The sequence below is a fragment of the Chiloscyllium punctatum genome, chromosome 46 (assembly GCF_047496795.1).
Source record: "Chiloscyllium punctatum isolate Juve2018m chromosome 46, sChiPun1.3, whole genome shotgun sequence".
Taxonomy (NCBI): Eukaryota; Metazoa; Chordata; class Chondrichthyes; order Orectolobiformes; family Hemiscylliidae; genus Chiloscyllium; species Chiloscyllium punctatum.
In genome coordinates, this window is record NC_092784.1 from 37,386,620 (window position 1) to 37,406,646 (window position 20,027).

General features: G+C 43.4%; 1 protein-coding gene across 1 annotated transcript in view; it reads right to left on the reverse strand.

The window, feature by feature from the left end:
• lmx1al (LIM homeobox transcription factor 1, alpha-like) overlaps positions 1-11,682 on the reverse strand; it is a 338,126-nt gene extending 326,444 nt beyond the window's left edge. Inside the window, exon 1 of the mRNA XM_072564043.1 lies at positions 11,583-11,682. The gene's annotated coding sequence lies outside the window, so the exon portion shown is untranslated. The remainder of the gene's footprint in view (positions 1-11,582) is intronic.
• Positions 11,683-20,027: the final 8,345 nt, after the last annotated feature.

The following is a 20,027-nucleotide window of genomic DNA, read 5'->3' on the forward strand; positions in this document are numbered from 1 at the left end:
ATTCTGCCTGGAGGACAGTGTTGAGTGGGGTCCCGCAGGGTTCTGTTCTTGAGCCTCTGCTCTTTGTAGTTTTTAGTAATGACTTGGATGAGGAGGTTGAGGGGTGGGTTAGTAAATTTGCAGATGACACAAAGGTTGGAGGTGTTGTCGATAGGATCGAGGGCTATTGCAGGCTGCAGCGTGACATAGACAGAATGCAGAGCTGGGCTGAGAAATGGCAGATGGAGTTCAACCTGGATAAATGCGAAGTGATGAATTTTGGAAGGTCGGACTCAAATGTTGAATATAGGATTAAAGACAGGATTCCTGGCAGTGTGGAGGAACAGAGGGATCTGGGTTTGCAAGTACATAGATCCCTCAAAGTTGCCACCAAAGTGAATAGGGTTGTTAAGAAAGCATATGGTGTTTTGGCTTTCGTTAACAGGAGGATCAAGGTTAAGAACGGCGAGGTTTTGCTACAGCTCTACAAGTCCCTGGTGAGACCACACTTGGAATATTGTGTCCAGTTCTGGTTGCCCTACTATAGGAAAGATACAGAGGCTTTGGAGAGGGTGCAAAGAAAGTTTAGCAGGATGCCGCCTGGACTGGAGGGCTTGCCTTATGAGGAAAGGTTAAATAAGCTCGGACTTTTCTCTCTGGAGAGAAGGAGGAAGGGAGGAGACATGATCGAGGTATACAAGATAATGAGAGGAATTGATCGAGTCAATAGCCCAGGGCAGGATTGACTGATATGAGGGGTCATAATTTGAAGATATTAGGAGGAAGGTTTAAAGGAAATGTAAGAGGTAGGTTCTTTATGCAGAGAGTTGTGAATGCATGGAATGTGTTACCAGTAGTGGTGATGGAAGCAGAGTCATTAGGGACATTTAAGCGACTGCTAGACATGTACATTGATAGCAGTTAGTAGAGGGGTGTGTAGGTTAAGTTATTATACCTCAGCACAACATTGTGGGCCAAAGGGCCTATTCTGTGCTGTACTTTTCTATCTTCTATGTTCTATGTTCTTTGGAGGGAAGGTCTTATGAAGAAAGGCTGAGGGAATTGAGGCTGTTTTCATTAGAGATAAGAAGGTTGAGAGGTGACGTAACTGAGACAAGATAATTAGAGAGTTAGAAAGAGTGGACAGTGAGAGTTTTTTTTCCTTGGATGGTGATGGCCAGCATTGGGGACATAACATTAAATTGAAGGGTGATAGACATATGAATGATGTCAGAGGTAGTTTCTTTACTCAGAGAGTAGTAGGGGTGTGGAACACACTGCCTACAACAGTAGTAGACTCGCTAATTTTAAGGGTATTTAAATGGTCATTGGATAAGCACATGGAAGAGAATGGAATAGTTTCGGTTAAATGGGCTTCAGATTGGTTCCACAGGTCGGCACAACATCGAAGGCCAAAGGGCTTGTATTGTGCTGTAATGTTCTATTTTCTATGTTTTATGTTCTATGTTGAAGTTATATAGATTCTGAACAATTTCACTTGCAATCTCCTTTCTGCTTGATTATTGAAGCTTAGGCTAATGTATGTTTAATAACTGGTCTCTGTCTTTCCTGCATCTCTAATGACTTATGCCGTTATACACCAAGATCTCTGTGCCCCTAGACACACTTTATATTATATTGTCTCTCCATCATCTTTGTTCCAAAACACATCACATGACACACTCCTCTGCATGGAACTTCACCAACATCTAGCTTCCCACTCAACCAACCTGGCAATGATTTCGTGAAGTTTTACACTGTCTTTTCACAGTTTACAGTTCTCCCAACAATTGCTCTAACTAAAGAATCCCCTGTCAGAACTGCCCTCACATAGAAACATAGAAAATATGTTTAGGAGTAGGCCATTTGGCCCTTCAAGCCTGCACTGCCATTCAATATGATCATGGCTGATCGTGCAATATCAGTATCCCATTCCCACTTTCTCTCCATAGCCCTTAAACCCTTTAGACACAAGGGTCATGTTCAGTTCCCTCTTGAATACATCTAATGGACTTGCCCCAGCAGCTTTCTGTGGGAGAGAATCCCACAGATTCCCAACTCTCTGGGTGAAGAAATTCTTCCTCATCTCAGTCTTGAATGGCTTACCCGTTATTCTTAGACTGTGACCCTTAGTTCTGGACTTTTCCAATATCGGGAACATGCTGCCCGCATCCATCCTGTCAATCCCATCAGGATTTTATACGTTTCTATGCAATGTGCCTCATTCTTCTAATTTCTACTAAATACAAGCCCAGTCGATATAGTCTTTCCTTATATGTCAGCCCTGTCATCCCCGGAATCAGTCTGGTCAACTTTTGTTGGAATCCATAACAGCAACGATGCCCTCCCTCAGACTAGGAGACCAAACACAGCACACAGTTTTTAAGGTGTGGCCTCACCACGGCCCTGTATAACTGCAGCAAGACATCCCTACTCCAATATCCCAACCCGCTCACTATGAAGACCAGCATGCCATTAGCTTTCCTCACTGCCTGCTGTGCCTGTGTGCTAACATTCAGAGACTGTTCCCCCATGACACCCAGGTCACCTCACCTCACCTTTTCCTAAACTGCCACCATTCAGATCATAATCTGCCTTCCTGCTTTTGTGACCCATGTTATTTTGCATTTGCCAAGTATTCACCCACTCAGCCAGTCTGTCCAAGTCACCCTGCAGCTTCTCAGCATCCTCCTCACTGCCACCCAGCTCAGTGTTGTCTGCACATTTGGAGATATTGCATTCAATTCCTTCATCCAAATAGTTCATGTATATTGTGAATACCTGGCCTTTCTCTCGCCTTCTTCCTCCCCTCCAGTGCAGAGGAACCACCCGAATCTTACTGCGCTCCTCCAAGGATCCGTTACTTTCAGTAATATGCAGAACAGAAATCTGTTTAGGGATAGAGGGCACTGGAGAATCCTGCATTACCCACTTGCTATCTTAGACTGCCTGGTATTCACCCATTCCCTAGCTGCCTGTTTGATCTAGATTTTGAAATGTGATCACTTCTTTGAACACCCATGTAGTTCTCTGCCTTACGAATGCTCCTCAGTGACTCTACCTGCAGCTGGAGCTCTGAAACCCAGTGATACATGTTGTATTTGGACTTGTCTGGGTCAGAGGAAATCTCTACAACGTCCATGGACAACAAGATTTTCCACTTATCCAAGCTGACACGCCATACCTTAACTTACAGAGTTTACCTACAGTGACTTTAGTTATTTTAACTACAGAATGTGGTGATGAGTGAAAAACAGAAATCCTTCTCCCTGACTCACAAAGCCTGTCCATAAATTTTCACTTTCTTTCTTCGAGTTTAGAAACAATATCAAAAACTGCTCAACAACCAACTCATCTTTTTTGCAAAAATATACTTTATTCATAAATTATCTACAGATATAAAACAGACCGGTTAAATTCAGACATTGCAGAATTAATATTAACCAATTAACCCATACCTTTCCCATGATGGCACTCAGACTTTTTCTCCTCTTCTGCTGCTTTACCTGGAGACTAAATTCCTCTTTCCTGCTCCTTTAGCTGCTGACTGACTGACTCAGGGGCGTACTCACTGCCTCTGCCTCTGTCACTCGCTCACGCTCTCTCTCTCTCTCTCTCTCTCTTTCTCTGTCTCTCTGTCTCTCACTCCTTCAGAAGTTGCTGCCTGACTCTGGGACCTACTCTCTGCCTGTCTCTCTCTGTCTCTCTCTGTCTCTCTGTCTCTCTCTCTCTCTCTCTCTCTCCTTTAGAAGCTGCTGACTGTCTCTGGGACCTACACACACACACACACACTCACTCCTTTTGTTGCCAGCAGAGGTGGTAGAGGCAGGCACGGTAGATTCATTTAAAATGCGTCTGGACAGATGCATGAGTAGATGGGAAGCAGAGGGATACAGATGCTTAGGAATTGGGTGGCAGGATTAGACAGTAGATTTGGATCGGCTCAGGTTCGAAGGGCCGAAGTGCCTGTTCCTGGGCTGTAAATTTATTTTGTTCTTCTTTGTTCTTTAGAAGTTGCTGACTGTCTCTGCCTCTCCCTGTCTCTCGCTCTCTCTCTCTCTCTCTCTCTCTCACTCACTCCTTTAGAAGCTGCTCACTGACTCTGGAACTACTCTCTACCTCTCTCTCTCCTTGAGAAGCTGATGGCTGACTCTGGGACTACTCTCTGCCTGTCTCTCCCTCTCTCTCATGCACTCCTATAGGATGCTAACTGACTCCGAGACCTAATCTCTGCCTCTGTCTCTCTCTCTCTTTCTCTGTCTCTGTCTCTGTCTTTGTCTCTCACTCCTTAAGCTGCTGATTGAACCTGGGCCCTACGCTCTGCCTCTCTCCCTCTTTCTCTCTCTTTCCCTCATTTAGAAGCTGCTGACTGTCTCTGGGACCTACTCTCTGCCTCTGTCTCTCTCTCTCTCTCTCTCTCTGCTGACTGTCCCGGGGACTACTCAGAAACCCCCATGTATTCTGCCACAACCCAGGCCTGAACCAACAACCTTTTGATCTTCAGTGGAAAGCTCCCCTCAGTGAGCTATTTCAGCTGACAAAGGGACATGCTCATTCTAGATTTCCCTTTGGATGAAATAAATTCACATTCGCTCAGTTGCTGTCACAGGTTTTGAATGCACATGAGCGCAGTATTACTATACCGGTGACTGTCTTCCCACTGCAGCTTACTACAGAGAGACCTACACCAGTAACCTCACTACAGGTTATTACAGGGAGACTGCTCCCAATAAACACTCCGCAAATCTTTGAGCAGAGACTGTTACTAAACAATCCACAAATTATTAAAGAGAGATGGCCCCAATAAATGTTGCAAAGATTATGAAAGATAAATTGTCCCCTGTAAGCCTTCCACAGATTATTAAAGTATGACTGTCCCCAATAAACAGGTTTTAAGGGAAAGGAGCTCTCAATAAACTGTGCACTGATCTTTAAGTGATGTAGAGGTGCTGGTGTTGGACTGGAGTGGGCAAAGTTAAAAATCACACTACACCAGGTTATTTGGAAGTACTAGCTTTCAGAGTGCTGCTCCTTCATCAGGTAATTAGTGGTGCAGGATCATAAGACACAAAATTTATAGCAAATGATCACTGTGTCGTGCAACTAAAATGATATGTTGAACAAACCTAAATCGCTGTTAAATCGTTCATCTTTTAGAATGGGTTGCAGGTTTCAGTTCTTTCATTTGCAATTCCCAGAACTTCTTTTAAATCGCGTTCTTGAGATAACTTAAGATTTTATTTTTAAAAAAAGTGACGTCTCAGCTCAGACAATGTGTTAAAGTTGTGAGGTTCATGTGTCATACTATTCTGCCTGCTAGCTACCTGCTGCAAGAGCAGCGCTCTGAAAGCTAGTGCTTCCAAATAAACTTGTTGGACTATCATCTGGTGTTGTGTGACTTTTAACTCTGATTTTTAAAGTGAGACTGTCCCCATTAAACTCTCCACCGATTACTAAAGAAAACCTGTCTCCAATAAACTCTCCACACTTTCTGGGGATGGTCCTCAGTAAACTCTGCACACACCATTAGACAGACATTGCCCCCTTTAATTCTAAAAAGATCATTTTAAAATTACTTTTTCCTCCAATATCTGCAGAGGATTTTAAATGCAGAATGTTCCCAATAACCATTCGACACATTATTAAAGAGAAACTTGCCCATAAAATTGCAACAGGTTATTAAAGAGAGACTGTCCTCAATAAATTATCCTGGGATCATTAATGAATGATTGCTCCAAATAACCTCTCCACAACTTTTTAATGAGACTGTTTCCAGTGAAATCTCCAGAGATTATTAAATAGACATTGATTCCAATAAATTATCTCTGCATTAATGACAGACCATTCCCAATAAACAAGGAACCAATTATGAAAGAGCCTGTCCCCAATAAAATCTTCACAGATTACAAGAACACTGTCCCCAATAAACACTGCACAGATTATTAAAGTTAAAAATCACACAACACCAGGTTATAGTCCAACAGGTTTAATTAGAAGCACACTAGCTTTCGGAGCGACGGTCCTTCATCAGGTGATAGTGGAGGGCTCGATCGTAACACAGAATTTATAGCAAAAATTTGAAGTGTGATGTAACTGAAATTATACATTGAAAAATTGATTGTCTGTTAAGCCTTTCATCTGTTAGAATACAGTGATTCTAACAGATGACAGCGTCGCTCCGAAAGCTAGTGTGCTTCCAATTAAACCTGTTGGACTATAATTTGGTGTTGTGTGATTTTTAACTTTGTACACCCCACTCCAACACCGGTAACTCCAAATCAGATTATTAAAGACATGCTATCCCCAATAAACTTTGTACAGATTATTAAAGGCATACTATCCCCAATAAATGTACAGATCATTAAAAAGAAACTATCCCCAGTAAACGCTGCACAGATTATTAAAGAGATTCTATCCCCAATAAACACTGTACAGATTATTAAAGAGATTGTCTCCAATAAACACTGCACAGGTTAATAGCAAGAGACTGTCCCTATTAAACAATGCACAGATCATTAAAAACACTATCCCCACTGCTCAGATTATTAAAGAGATACTTTCCCCAATAAACACTGCACAGAGTATTAAAGAGACTGTCCCCAATAAACACTGCACAGGGTATTGAGGAGATATTATCCCCAATAAACATTGCACTAGTTATTGAAGGGATAGTGTTCCATTAAACAATGCAGGGATTATTAACGACACTGTCCCCAATAAACACTGCAGAGTTTATTAAAGAGACTGTCCCCAATAAACACTGCGCAGATTAGTAAAGAGGCTGTCCCGAATAAACACTGCACAGATTATTAAAGAGATATGGTTTCCAATAAATCTTGTACAGATTATTAAAGAGAGACTGTCCCCATTAAACACTGCACAGATTATTAAAGGCACTGTCCCAAATAAACATTGCACTGGCTAGTAAAGAGATAGTATCCCTATTAAACACTGCACGGATTATTAAAGAGATACTTTCCCCAATAAACCTTGTACAGATTATTAAAGACATCGTCCCCAATAAACACTGCACAGATTATTAAAGAGATATTGTTCCCAATAAACATTGCACTGGTTATTAAAGAGATAGTGCCCCATTAGACAAGGCATGGATTATTAAAGACACTATCCCCAGTAAACACTGCATAGATTATTAGAGACTGTCCCTGATAAACCCTACAGAGGTTATTAAAGAGAGACTGTCCCAATTAAACACTGCACAGATTATTAAAGACATGGTTGCCAATAAACCGTGTACACATTATTAAAGAGAGACTGTCCCCATTAAGCAATGTACAGATTATCAAAGAAATACAGACTACATTACAACAGTTTCAGAGCATTTCCCCATTAATCTGTATGGGTCACTAAACAGAGAAGCACACTCCACTTAACTATTGATTGAATTATGGAACAGTGTATTCCAGAGATTGAGGAGTTTCTGTATCTGGCATTATAATATTTTTGAATTGTATGAATAATTACTGATAAATCCAGTGTAGAATTCAAGGGGAAAGTTCCTCACCCTGAAGCAGAGTGTTGTTACCAGGAAGTGCTGAAAGTCTTTCCCCTTGTGTTGCTGTCCCTACAGATTACACCAAGAAAGTGTAAGTACAAAACACTGTGAATTATTTCCCCAACTATGTTGCTGACAAGGTCATACATTGAAAACACAAAATGCCTTGAGAGCATTGTCATCAACGGTATACACAGGGAATAGTACATCGGTTTGGAATCTCCTGAAAAGGGTGCTGAGATTTTCAAAACGTTGTAGTTTTTTAATGTGTATTTCAGAAATATGTATAATATCTGTGTGCTTAGAATATAGAATTAATGGAATATATCTGTGCTGAGAATCATACATATGCAACCAATACACATGCGTATAAATGGTGTTTTTATAGACAGATAATTAGATAGAGATTTATTCAGGTTAAGACCCTGTATGCGTAAATCATTATATGCATGCATTATATATTCATCGTTTTTCTATATATATATATACACACACATCATTATATATACCCACAATCATATATATATATATAAATACATATATTTGCAGCTATACACACACAATCATATATATATGCACATATATACGCACCATTATCTATATAAGTTCTATACACTTATAATTCCGTTTGGCGGTCAGGCGCCGAATTGAGTTCTAATCTGAACTGTCACGCTGTCAGAGATATGATTGAGGCAGCGCAGTATCTATCAGGGATGGTATCTACACCTGAACGATCAGTCTGTACCGTCAGTCTCTGCCTGGCGTTCAGGAGGGGGGTGTTGTCAGCAGTGAGAGAGGAGAGAGGGCTACTTGACAGAGGCTGAGGGGAGACCCTCTGTCGGGGGAAGGGTGGCAGCTTGTTCACCAGAGAAGGGCAAAGGTATTCTCGGAAATCGCACGGAGAAAAGTCCGGTCTGGGGTGCACTTTACGTTAAAACCTCACACACAAACCGGGAACGTCCCTTGGAATGAATTCCCTGAATAAAGAAAGCGGTTAACGAAATCTCAACAAAAGTGTATCCAGTGGTTAAATGAACCAGGCTCGCCGTTCACACAATCAAAACGGGGTCCGGGTACATGGACATTTTAAACAACAGAAACGAGGGAGTTATTCCAAGTCTCATCTTACTCTCACATTTCAAGCTGGGAGTTTCAAAATCCAGACAATTCATTCCCGTTACAGATTAAGTTCTTCTGTTTATTGGCGACTGTTCTAACACTTAGAATAAGAGACATTTTCGTTTTAAACTCAGCCCTGGATTTTCCCTGCAGTCTGCCAGATCTTCGGGGGATGCTGTGTGTATGTGTGTGTGGGGGGAGGGGTTCGGAGCTGAGGGTTTGTGTGGGTGTGTGTGAGTGTGTGTGGGGGTGTGTGAGAGATGAGGGTTTGTGTGGGCGTGTGTGTGTGTGTGTATGTGTGAATGTGTGGGAGATTTGTGTGTATATGTGTGTGTGGGGGGGGGAGATTTGTGTGTATATGTATGTGTGTGGGGGGGGGCGGGGGAGATTTGTGTGTATATGTGTGTGTGTGTGGGGGGGGCGGGGGAGATTTGTGTGTATATGTGTGTGTGGGTGGGTGTCTTTGAGTGTGTGTGTTCCATTCCGCTGCTGCCTCGGGTGTGGGGGTTGCTGTAAACTGGGGGATCCGAGCGGATCAATGCATCAGAGGCGAGAGAGGAAACTCAGGAAGCGATTGGAAGCGGGAGGGTGAGAAATTAAATTGACACATATAATAAAAGCAGAGAACAGAAGAGACGTTAAATAAAGCTGAACTAAATGTCAAAATATTTTCAATTATAAACGAATTTAATAATTATCTCGAAACCATAAGTAAACTAATTTGAAATATATCGAGTTAAAAATCGAGTGATCTAATTTAAATAATATCCGATTTAAATAAGTGCGTGCAAATCTTTACAAAAATATGAATATTTAAAGATATATTTATTGCAATAATAAATCCAATATGATGGACGGGTCTTAACCTGAATAAATCTCTATCTAATTATCTGTCTATAAAAAACACCATTTATACCAATCTCATGAATCTCCATGTAGAGAACCATCTGATATGTATGTGTGAATTGTGCTGTTGCCTTTAATTGAATCTCTCCAGATGTTTTCATCTAGACAGCTCCGGCCAGGCAGATGTGTCCCGATATATTTAATATAGATCAGATTCGGGAGATTTAACACAAATCTGTTCAGACAGTATCACCGGCCCAGACTGGGAATCGGTTCCAGACTCCCTTTGTGAGATGGTTTGACAAGTTCACACAGAACCGTTTCACCGGGACACAGATGGGATTTGCATCAAGAATTCCTTCAACAACAAAGATGTGGAGGTGCCGGTTTGGATTGGTGTGGACAAAGTTAAGCATCACACTACACCAGCTTAGAGGCCAATTAACCTGATGGAGTAGAACCTGGTGTTGTGTGATTTTTAACCTCAACAAGAAAGAGTTTCCTAAAGCGTGTGGTGTTTGTGTGTGTGAGAGAGAGTTTGTGTTTCAATGTGTGTGTGAGAGAGAGAGTGAGTTTGTGTTTCAATGTGTGTGTGAGAGAGAGTTTGTGTTTCAATATGTGTGTGAGAGAGAGTGAGTTTGTGTCTCGATACGTGTGTCCAAGCGTGTGTGTGTGTGTGAGAGAGAGAAAGACGGAGAGTCCGTGCGTGTTGGAAGGGTTAATCACAGTCTGGGGTGGGTAATGGGTGGCAGGGGGAGACTGGGAATCAGAGAGAGACCTGGGCTGAAAGTGAATTTCCCCGATACAGAAATTCACATCCAGCAAAACTGACCAGGTCGGAATGAAACTGACCAGGCCGGAGTGGAAACTGACGAGACCGGAGTGGAAACTGACCAGCCCGGAGTGGAAACTGACCGTCCCAGAGTGAAAGTGACCAGCCCAGAGTAAAACTGACCAGGCATGAGTGGGAACTGACCAGCCCGGAATGGAAACTGACCAGCCCAGAGTGAAACTGACCAGCCCAGAGTGAAACTGACCAGGCCGGAGTGGAAATCGACCAGCCCAGAGTGAAACTGATCAGCCCGGAATGGAAACTGACCAGCCCGGAATGGAAACTGACCAGGCCGGAGTGGAAACTGACCAGGCCGGAGTGGAAACTGACAGAGTAGCTGTTGTGGATCTGAATTTTAACACGAGACACAATCGGTGACCCCTGGCGTTTTGCTCGGCCGGCGAATCGGGCGGGGAGAGGGTTGGGGGTGGGGTTGTGAGATGGTGTTGCTGTTGTTGGAAATGAATGAATTGGCTGGGGTTTGGGAATCGGGGAAATATTGTGCTGGAGTCTGGGAAGGATCTTTTTCTCTCTAGCACTGCGCCTGATGCTCACACAACTTCCTCCAAATCTCCGTCTGCCTTGTCCTCCAGAAATCATCCCATCTCCCTCTCTGTCCCAGTGCAGTCTACACCCCCGCACTCCTGCGCGCACACACACAGTCACACACTCGCTCTCTCTCACACACACATACAGACACATACTTTCTCAGACACGCTCACACGCACACAGAGAGAAAGAGAGATACACGCACAGTGAGAGAGATACACACAGAGTGAGAGAGAGATACACAGAGTGAGAGAGAGAGATACACACACAGAGTGAGAAAGAGAGACACAGTGAGAGAGAGATACACGCACAGAATGAGAGAGATACACACAGAGTGAGAGAGATACACAGAGTGAGAGAGAGAAACGCACACAGTGAGAAAGAGAGACAGAGTGAGAGAGAGATACACACACAGTCAGAGAGATACACAGTGTGAGAGAGATAGAGTGAGATAGAGTGAGAGAGAGAGACGCACACAGAGTGAGAAAGAGAGACACAGTGAGAGAGAGATACACACACAGAGTGAGAGAGATACACAGAGAGAGAGAGAGACGCACACAGAGTGAGAAAGAGAGACACAGAGAGAGAGATGCACACACAGAGTGAGAGAGACACACAGAGTGTGTGTGAGAGAGAGATACACACACAGAGGGAGACACACACGCACAGATACACACACACACACGCACACACAGATACACACACAGATACACACACTCTGGGATCTTGGCCGGAGTTTACCTGGCCTCCAGGGAGCTGGTTCGTTGCTTGTAGTTGTGTTTGCCCGGCGCTGGATCGGACTCCCACTACAATGGGATCTCACCCGTCCCAAACAGCGCTGCCGCCGGCGAAGTGGCGGCACTTTGCTCCGAGTCCCGGTCCGGGCGGTTAGTGTTTGGGTCCGGGTGTGGGTAGGGGGGCGGGGGTCAGTGAGCTGCCCCTGGGCCTGCCCCCAGGCTGAGGGGTGGTGCGGACCCAGAGGGGCTGGTGAAGCCTCCGACACAGTTGCTCACTGCTCCATTCCTCAGCTCCGCTCGCTCAGAATTCGTTCCCAAACGCCGGCAGAAAGCATACTCCGGGCTGGGTGGGAGGGACGGCCAGACAGAGGGAGGGAGTCGGGAATTGTCTAGGACTAGACCACCCCCTCAGGCGATTCCATGGCTGCACATTCCCTCCTTAGACTGTCCTGAACACTCAGGTGCCTTGGCTCCGTCTTTTGGTCTGTTTGATGTCTGTATCTCATTGGAATCCCATTGGATCTGTACAGTGTTCACGTGCAGATGTTGGATCTATAGAATGTTGATCTAGGGCTCGAATCTGGTGAATTTGGATCTTTGGGATTGGAGTTTGGATTGATTGGGGTTGGTCCAATCGACTTTGGAACCAAAGAATTTGAATCTGTCGAATTTGGATTGACAGGGAGTTGGGTCTAGGTAAAAACAATGACTGCAGATGCTGGAAACCAGATTCTGGATTAGTGGTGCTGGAAGAGCACAGCAGTTCAGGCAGCATCCAAGGAGCAGCGAAATCGACGTTTCGGGCAAAATCCCTTCATCAGGAATACAGGCAGAGAGCCTGAAGGGTGGAGAGATAAGTGAGAGGAGGGTGGGGTGGGGAGAAAGTAGCATAGAGTACAATGGGTGAGTGGGGGAGGGGATGAAGGTGATAGGTCAGAGAGGAGGGTGGAATGGATAGGTGGAAAAGGAGTTAGGCAGGTAGGACAGGTCATGGGGACAGTGCTGAGCTGAAATCTTGGAACTGGGGTGAGTTGGGGGAAGGGGAAATGAGGAAACTGTTGAAGTCCACATTGATGCCCTGGGGTTGAAGTGTTCCGAGGTGGAAGATGAGGTGTTCTTCCTCCAGGCGTCTGGTGGTGAGGGAGCAGCGGTGAAGGAGTCCCAGGACCTCCATGTCCTCGGCAGAGTGGGAGGGGGAGTTGAAATGTTGGCCACAGGGCAGTGTGGTTGATTGGTGCGGGTGCCCCGGAGATGTTGGGTCTATCAATTTTGGAGAAAGTGAGGACTGCAAATGATGGAGATTAGAGTCGAGAGTGTGGTGCTGGAAAAGCACAGCAGGTCAGGCAGCATCTAAGGAGCAGGAGAATAGATGTTTCAGACAAAAGCCCTTCATCAGGGATGCTGATTTGGGTCTGTAAGGTTTTAATACACCTGAATCTAATCGATACAGTTGAAACAATTGAAATATGTGTCCTTTGTGTCTTTAATCGAACATTGGTGAATTGGATCCTTTGGATTTTGTGAATTTGGAATGTGGGTTTGGATTGAAGGAAGGGATCATTTTGATCTACACAGTTCGATATTTGGCTTTGAGATTATTGCAGTTGGACATGTTTGAAGATCTTGGGGGAATCTCTTAGGATTGGAACTTTGGGCTTGGATTTTGGGCATTGGGAAGATGAGGATTCGGATCAATGGAATTTGGGAGTTTTGGAGTTTGAGATGGGTGGGATTAGAATCTTTGGGGTGGTTGGTTAATTTGAGATTTGAATAGGTGCATTTTACAGCTTTCAGTCTTCCATCTTTTGGGTTTTGAACTTGCACATTTTGGAAATCTGTTGCTTGGGATATTTAGGGTCAGTGTCTTTTGGATTTGTACCTTTAGTGTTTAAATCTTTAGGAGTTGTATCTTTAGTTTTGGAACTTAGGATATGGAGATGAGATTTATAAATTTGGAACTTGGGTCTATTGAATTGTACTTTTAGTTCTTAGGGTCCTGGTCTATTGGGTTTGATTTTTGTCCTTTACATTTTGAATCTTTGGAAGTTTCCTCTTTGATATTGGATTCTATTGGGTTTAGACCTTTTTGGATTTGTACCTATAGGTTTTTGACTTTAGGAGTCTGGATCTTGGGATGGTGAATCTTTGGAGTTTGGATTTACAGCACCTGGAATCATAGGGTCTGGATTTGTAGGATCTGGATGTGTAGGATTTGGACTTATAGGGTTTGGATAATAAGGGTTTGGATCTAAAGGATTAAATCTATTGGGTTTAGATCTGTCAGATTTGGATCTATAGGGTTTGGATGTGTAAAGTTAGATCTCTGTGCTTTGGATCCCTAGAGTTTGGATGTCTTGAATGTGGACCTATAGGGTTGGAAATGTAGGGTGTGGCACTGCTGCCCTTTTAACAATGTTCTTTTGTCCTTGGATTCTATTTTAAAGGGAGCTAGTAAAGGCAGAGGTGCTGAAATGTCTGGGATGGAGCCTGGTTTAACAATGGCAGGGGAGTGGCCAGTTCTCCCAGTTCAGTTTTTTTCTGGTTTCTTTTAGTTGTAGCAGTGAGAAGCTGTTTGCAGTAGATTAGATTAGATTACTTTACCTACAGTGTGGAAACAGACCCTTCAGCCCAACAAGACCACACCGACCCTCCGAAAAGTAACCAACCCATTCCCCTACATTGACCCCTGACTAACGCACCTAACACTATGGGCAATTTAGCATGGCCAATTCACTTAACCTGCACATCTTTGGACTGTGGGAGGAATCTGGACCACGCGGAGGAAACCCACGCAGACACAGGGAGAATGTGCAAACTCCACACAGACAGTTGCCCAAGGCTGGAATTGAACCTGGGGCCCTGGTGCTGTGAGGCAGCAGTGCTAACCACTGAGCCACCGTGCTGCCCCCTCCAAGCTTCAAGGTTCCTTGGAAGCTCCAATGTTCCAAGCTTCAGCAGATGGTTCCTGACTGGTTTTCTCTCTGAAATCTCTTCAACCTGTTGGAACCTGAGTTTGAATTGAGCTTTTGCCAAGGGGCGTGTTTATAGGATGTTGCAGGGATTGGAACACCTTCTTAATTAAGTTCCGGTATTGAGTTGGTTAAGTTTACAAATAATTAAGTCATTCTAATTTCTGTTTCTTTTGCATTTCAACTGCACTGTTTAAATAAATTCTGATTTGCTTAAAGCCGAGTGGTTTGACCGGCTGCATCACACCTGGAATATCCACTTCACATCCACCTTAAAATGTTTTGAGGGGATCTGGCCTGGTCCATAACAGACTGGGGGCTCGTCTAGGATTTGCCTTGTAGTCCCAATTTGAGGTGAGGATTGCTGGATTTGCAGGCAGTGAGTGGTAGGCGTTAGTGTCTTTTGTTCCAGGTGTTGAATTTAGTTGGTTTAAACAATACTTGGGATACCAATGGCTGTTTCAGTCACCAAGAGATTTCTGGGGGTGGAAGAAATGATTTTGGGGGTTTTACAAAAGGTGATTAAGGCCAGGCTGCTGGAATTAGCCGACAAGCTGGGGTTGGAGCTGCCTCCTTCCGTGAGGAAAGGAGAGATAATTACAGCAATAACCCAGCATTTACATTTGCTGGAAATTCCATCAGAATCTTTAGAGATGGCTAAAATTCAATTAAAAATGAAACAGCTTGAGTTAGAGGCAAAAGGCAAGGAAAGGGCAACAGAAATGAAACAGTTTGAAAAGAGGCAAGAGAAAAAGAACAAATCACCCTGGCAGAACAAAAAGAAATGGGGAGGAAGGCCCGAGCAGAAGAAAGGGAGAAAGAGAGAGAAGTTGAACTTCATAAATTGGCACTCAGTCAACAAAGCTGAAAATGTGTTGCTGGAAAATGTGCTGGAAAATGTGTCCCAGAAGTGTTCTCTGAAATGTTCTGCAAGTAGGTGGCCTGTCTCCCCAGTATAGAGGCGGCCACATCGGGCCTCCAACCAACCCAACCACCCCGTAGCTCAACACTTCAACTCCCCGTCCCACTCCACCAAGGACATGCAGGTCCTTGGACTCCTCCATCACCAGACCATAGCAACACGACGGTTGGAGGAAGAGCGCCTCATCTTCCGCCTGGGAACCCTCCAACCACAAGGGATGAACTCAGATTTCTCCAGTTTCCTCATTTCCCCTCCCCAACCTTGTCTCAGCCAAATCCCTCAAACTCAGCACCGCCTTCCTAACCTGCAATCTTCTTCCTGACCTCTCCGCCCCCACCCCCACTCCAGCCTATCACCCTCACCTTGACCTCCCTCCACCTATCGCATTCCCAACGCCCCTCCCCCAAGTCCCTCCTCCCTACTTTTTATCTTAGCCTGCTGGACACACTTTCCTCATTCCTGAAGAAGGGCTGATGCCCGAAACATCGATTCTCCTGTTCCTTGGATGCTGCCTGACCTGCTGCGCTTTTCCAGCAACACATTTTCAGCTCTGATCTCCAGCATCTGAGGTCCTCACTTTCTCCACTCAGACAACAAAGTCAGCTCAAAAGCTTGGAGGTTGTTATGGACCAGGCCAGACTCCCTCAAAATATTTCAAGAAAGTAGCCCAGACCCTAACTTTGCTGTTGTTTTAAATTGGTGTAACACAGATATTCAGGAGGGATGCAGCTGGTCAAACCACTTAGTTTTAAACAAAACAGAATTTATTTACAAGATTACTGAATGAAACACAAACAAGAAAGAACAGAATACAGAATAGCTTAACCTATCCAAAAACCCAACAGATCATCCCAACTTACTGATGCTGTTCCAAATACTTGCAACAATCCCTATAAACACCCCTTGGCACAAAAGGTAAGATCATACACAGGGTCTTACAGGAGAGCTGTCAGAGAGAGTGGGAAGATTAGCATGGACCTGCTTCTTTCGTCCAGCAGCTTCAAAACTGCCTGACTGCTTTCAGTGAATAGATAGACTGCCTAAAACTCAAACTAAACCAGAGAAAAGCTGAGCTGGGAGAACTGGCCACTCCTCTTTCATTGTACAAGTGCTTCTTTTTTAAACTTGAAAGCCTCTTTACTGAGGCAGTATCTGTTAACTATAATTAAATTGGCCCTAAAACCCATCCGAGCCTGCACTTTTCAGAGCCTGAGTTTTTGTGAACTCCCGAAACAAAAAAACGAAGGATAACGTAACCTTGTTAAAGGAGCAGCATTGTCACACCTCCCCCCTTTAAAAAAATGAACCATCAGTAGCCAAAGATGGCTTCATTTTAAAACTCCTTAATCTTAAACTGTTAGTATACTACAACACACATACATTACATAGACTATAAACATGCAAACATACACAACCACATTCCATTTCAGTCTGTTGTATTTCTGCCACTGAACACCTCTAATTCTCATTTGAGTCTCAACAATGCGTCTGCAATAACATTTTCTCATCCTGCCACATGCACAATTTTCAAATTGAATGGCTGTCACAAGTTCCACCTAAACAGTCTGGAACTTTTGTCCTTAAATTTCTCCACAAATCTCAGTGGCATATGATCAGTGAATATGATTGTCTCAGATACGTTACTGGTAACAGAAACATTGAAATGTTGTAATGCCAACATCAAGCTCAAAGTCTCCTTCTCAACTGGCGAATATTTCTGCTGATGAATGTTCAACTTCTAGGAGAAATACCTGATGGGTCTTTCTATCTTCTTGTTATCATCATGTAAGAGCACAGCACTGACACCCACATCATTGACATCAATAGTCACCTTGAATGGCTTTGCCTAATTAGGTGTGGCTCATACCAGGGCTTTCTGGCTGACAAATGCCCTCTGACAGTCTACTGTTCACTGAAACCTCTTGACGTTCTTTAACAATTCAGTGAGTGAGTAGCCATACTGCTCAAATTTTGCACGAAGTTTTGAAAAAGATCCACTCAAACCTAAGAATCCTAGCACTGCTCAATTTGTCAATGCTATGGGAAATTACCTTTGTCTTTACATCCTGTGGGGCCATTTGTCTGTGTCCAATAACATGGCCCGGGAAGGTGACTTGGGCCTTGGCAAATTCACTTCTAGCCAGGTTTATCACCAAGCCTTCCTTCTGAAGTCGATCAAATAAGTTGGATAAATGTTGCAAATGTTACTTCCATGTGTGACTAAAAATCACCAGGTCCTCAATATATACCACACAATTGGGTAATCCGGCAATGGCCTTATTGGTTAGTCTCTGAAATGTGACTGACACGTTTTTCACAACAAATTGCATGATTTTAAATTGATACAGTCCAATTGGTGATATGAAAGGCGAAATTGCCTTTGCTCTTTCTGAAAAAGTTCAGAAAGGCCAGTATCCTCTGAGTAAGTCCAACTTAGAAATATAAGTTGCTTGTGCCACCTTCTCAACATAGTCTTCCAAACATGGAATCGGATAAGCAACAGTTTTTGTAACTGCTTTGACTTTGTGACAGCCCACACAAAACCATTGGGTACAGTTTGGTTTTGACACCATGACTATGGGTGAGTTCCAGTCACTGTAACTCACTTTGATCATGTTGGCTAGGAGCTTGCGTTCAATCTCCTTTTGAACCTGTGCTGACTTTAGAGGGTTATGTCCATAAGGATGTTGCTTAATCAGAACAGCATCTCTTATATCTACATCATGCATAATTAGCTGAAAAATGTGTTGCTGGAAAAGCGCAGCAGGTCAGGCAGCATTGAAGGGGCAGGAGAATCGACGTTTCAGGCATAAGCCCTTAGAAGGACTTATGCCCGAAACATCGATCCTCCTGCTCCTTGGATGCTGCCTGACCTGCTGCGCTTTTCCAGCAACACATTTTTCAGCTCTGAACTCCAGCATCTGTGGTCCTCACTTTCTCCATCATGCATAATTAGTCTAGTACTTCTCAAATTATTTCCGATGTGATAGTAATAACTCTTTCAGGTCATTTCAGTGTTCCTCTGGAAGGTAACTCCAATATTGTTTTTTTACTCTTTGTTGTAACCAATAACACATTCTCCTTTGGCTTTCCTTCCGTGTCAAAATACTTTTTGAGCATACTCAATGACGCACTGTGAGATTTCTTTCTGTCTGGAGTCCTTATGAAAGAGTTCACCGCACTCAATTTCCTTTTGACTTGATAAGGTCCACTAATCCTTGCTTTTAAAAGTTCACCTATCATTGGATGTAACATAACACTTTGTCCCCAATAGCAAAATTGCCAGTTTTTGATTTCTTGTCTGCTTCTAGTTTATTGTATGCTGTGATACTGTCCCACTCTATTTAATTGATCTCTAAAATTTGACACACAGTCCAAATATGTGGTCTCTGAATTCTGACTTACCAATTTCTCCTTAATTAATTTTAATGGTCCTCTCACTTCATGCCCCAAAAACTAATTCAAACAGACTGAATTTGGTCAATTCATTTGGTGTATCTCTGATCGCAAGAAGTAATTATCTCAAATATCTACATGGCCCTGATTATAAACCCACAACATGGTCTTTAATGTCTGATGCCACCTCTCTAGCACTCCCTGTGATTCTGGATGGTACACAGTAGATTTGAATTGTTTTATTCTTAAGCTGTCCATAACTTCATTGAATAATTTTGATGTGAAGTTTGACCCTTGATCTGATCATATATCTGTGGGTAGTCCGTATCGAGTGAAATATTTGAGTAATTCCTCTACAATCCTTTTAGCTGTGATATTGTGTAAGGGGATGGTCTATGGAAATATAGTTGACACATTCATTATCGTTAGCAAATACTGATCCCCACTTTTTGTTTGAGGTAAGGGTCCTCCACAGTCAGTCACCACTCTTGTAAAAGGTTCCTCAAATGCAGGAATAGGCATTGAAAGTGTGGGTTTTATTACTGTCTGTGGTTTTCCAATAACCTGACATGTATGACATTTCTGGCAAAATTCAATAAAATCCTAGTGTAGTTCAGGCCAGTAAAAATGTTTTTGTATTTTAACCTGTGTTTTTCTTACTCCTAAGTGACCCCTAGTGGTAGCTCATGCACCACTCACAACACCTCCTTTCGAGAACCCACTGGCAATACGGTTTGATGAACTTCTGCCCATTTCTCATCTGCTTCAATGATAATGAGCGATGGCCTCTACTTTCTCATTAAGTTCTCATTTTTAAGACAGTACCATTCAGGGATTCATTCAGATTCTTTTTCTGTGTATGTCTTTTAATACAATTGCTGTAATTTCTCATCTTGCTGCAGTAACTCAGTTAATTTCTCTGAACTAAAGATGTCTGATGTGTCATCTATCTGCTCCTGGTTTGTGATCAAACAGAGTCTCTGTTAATTCCACTTCAACTCCATTACCTGGACTGTTTGGTCTCTCCTTTTTCAGCTGTTAATTTTTGACCTCGTTACCTCACAGTTGGGAAAAATCCCAGGATGTGTGTCCTGCAATAGTTCAGTTGCCTGAGTTTTCACTGGCTTTTCAACCACGGAAGGCAGCACTCCAACCTGTGAAC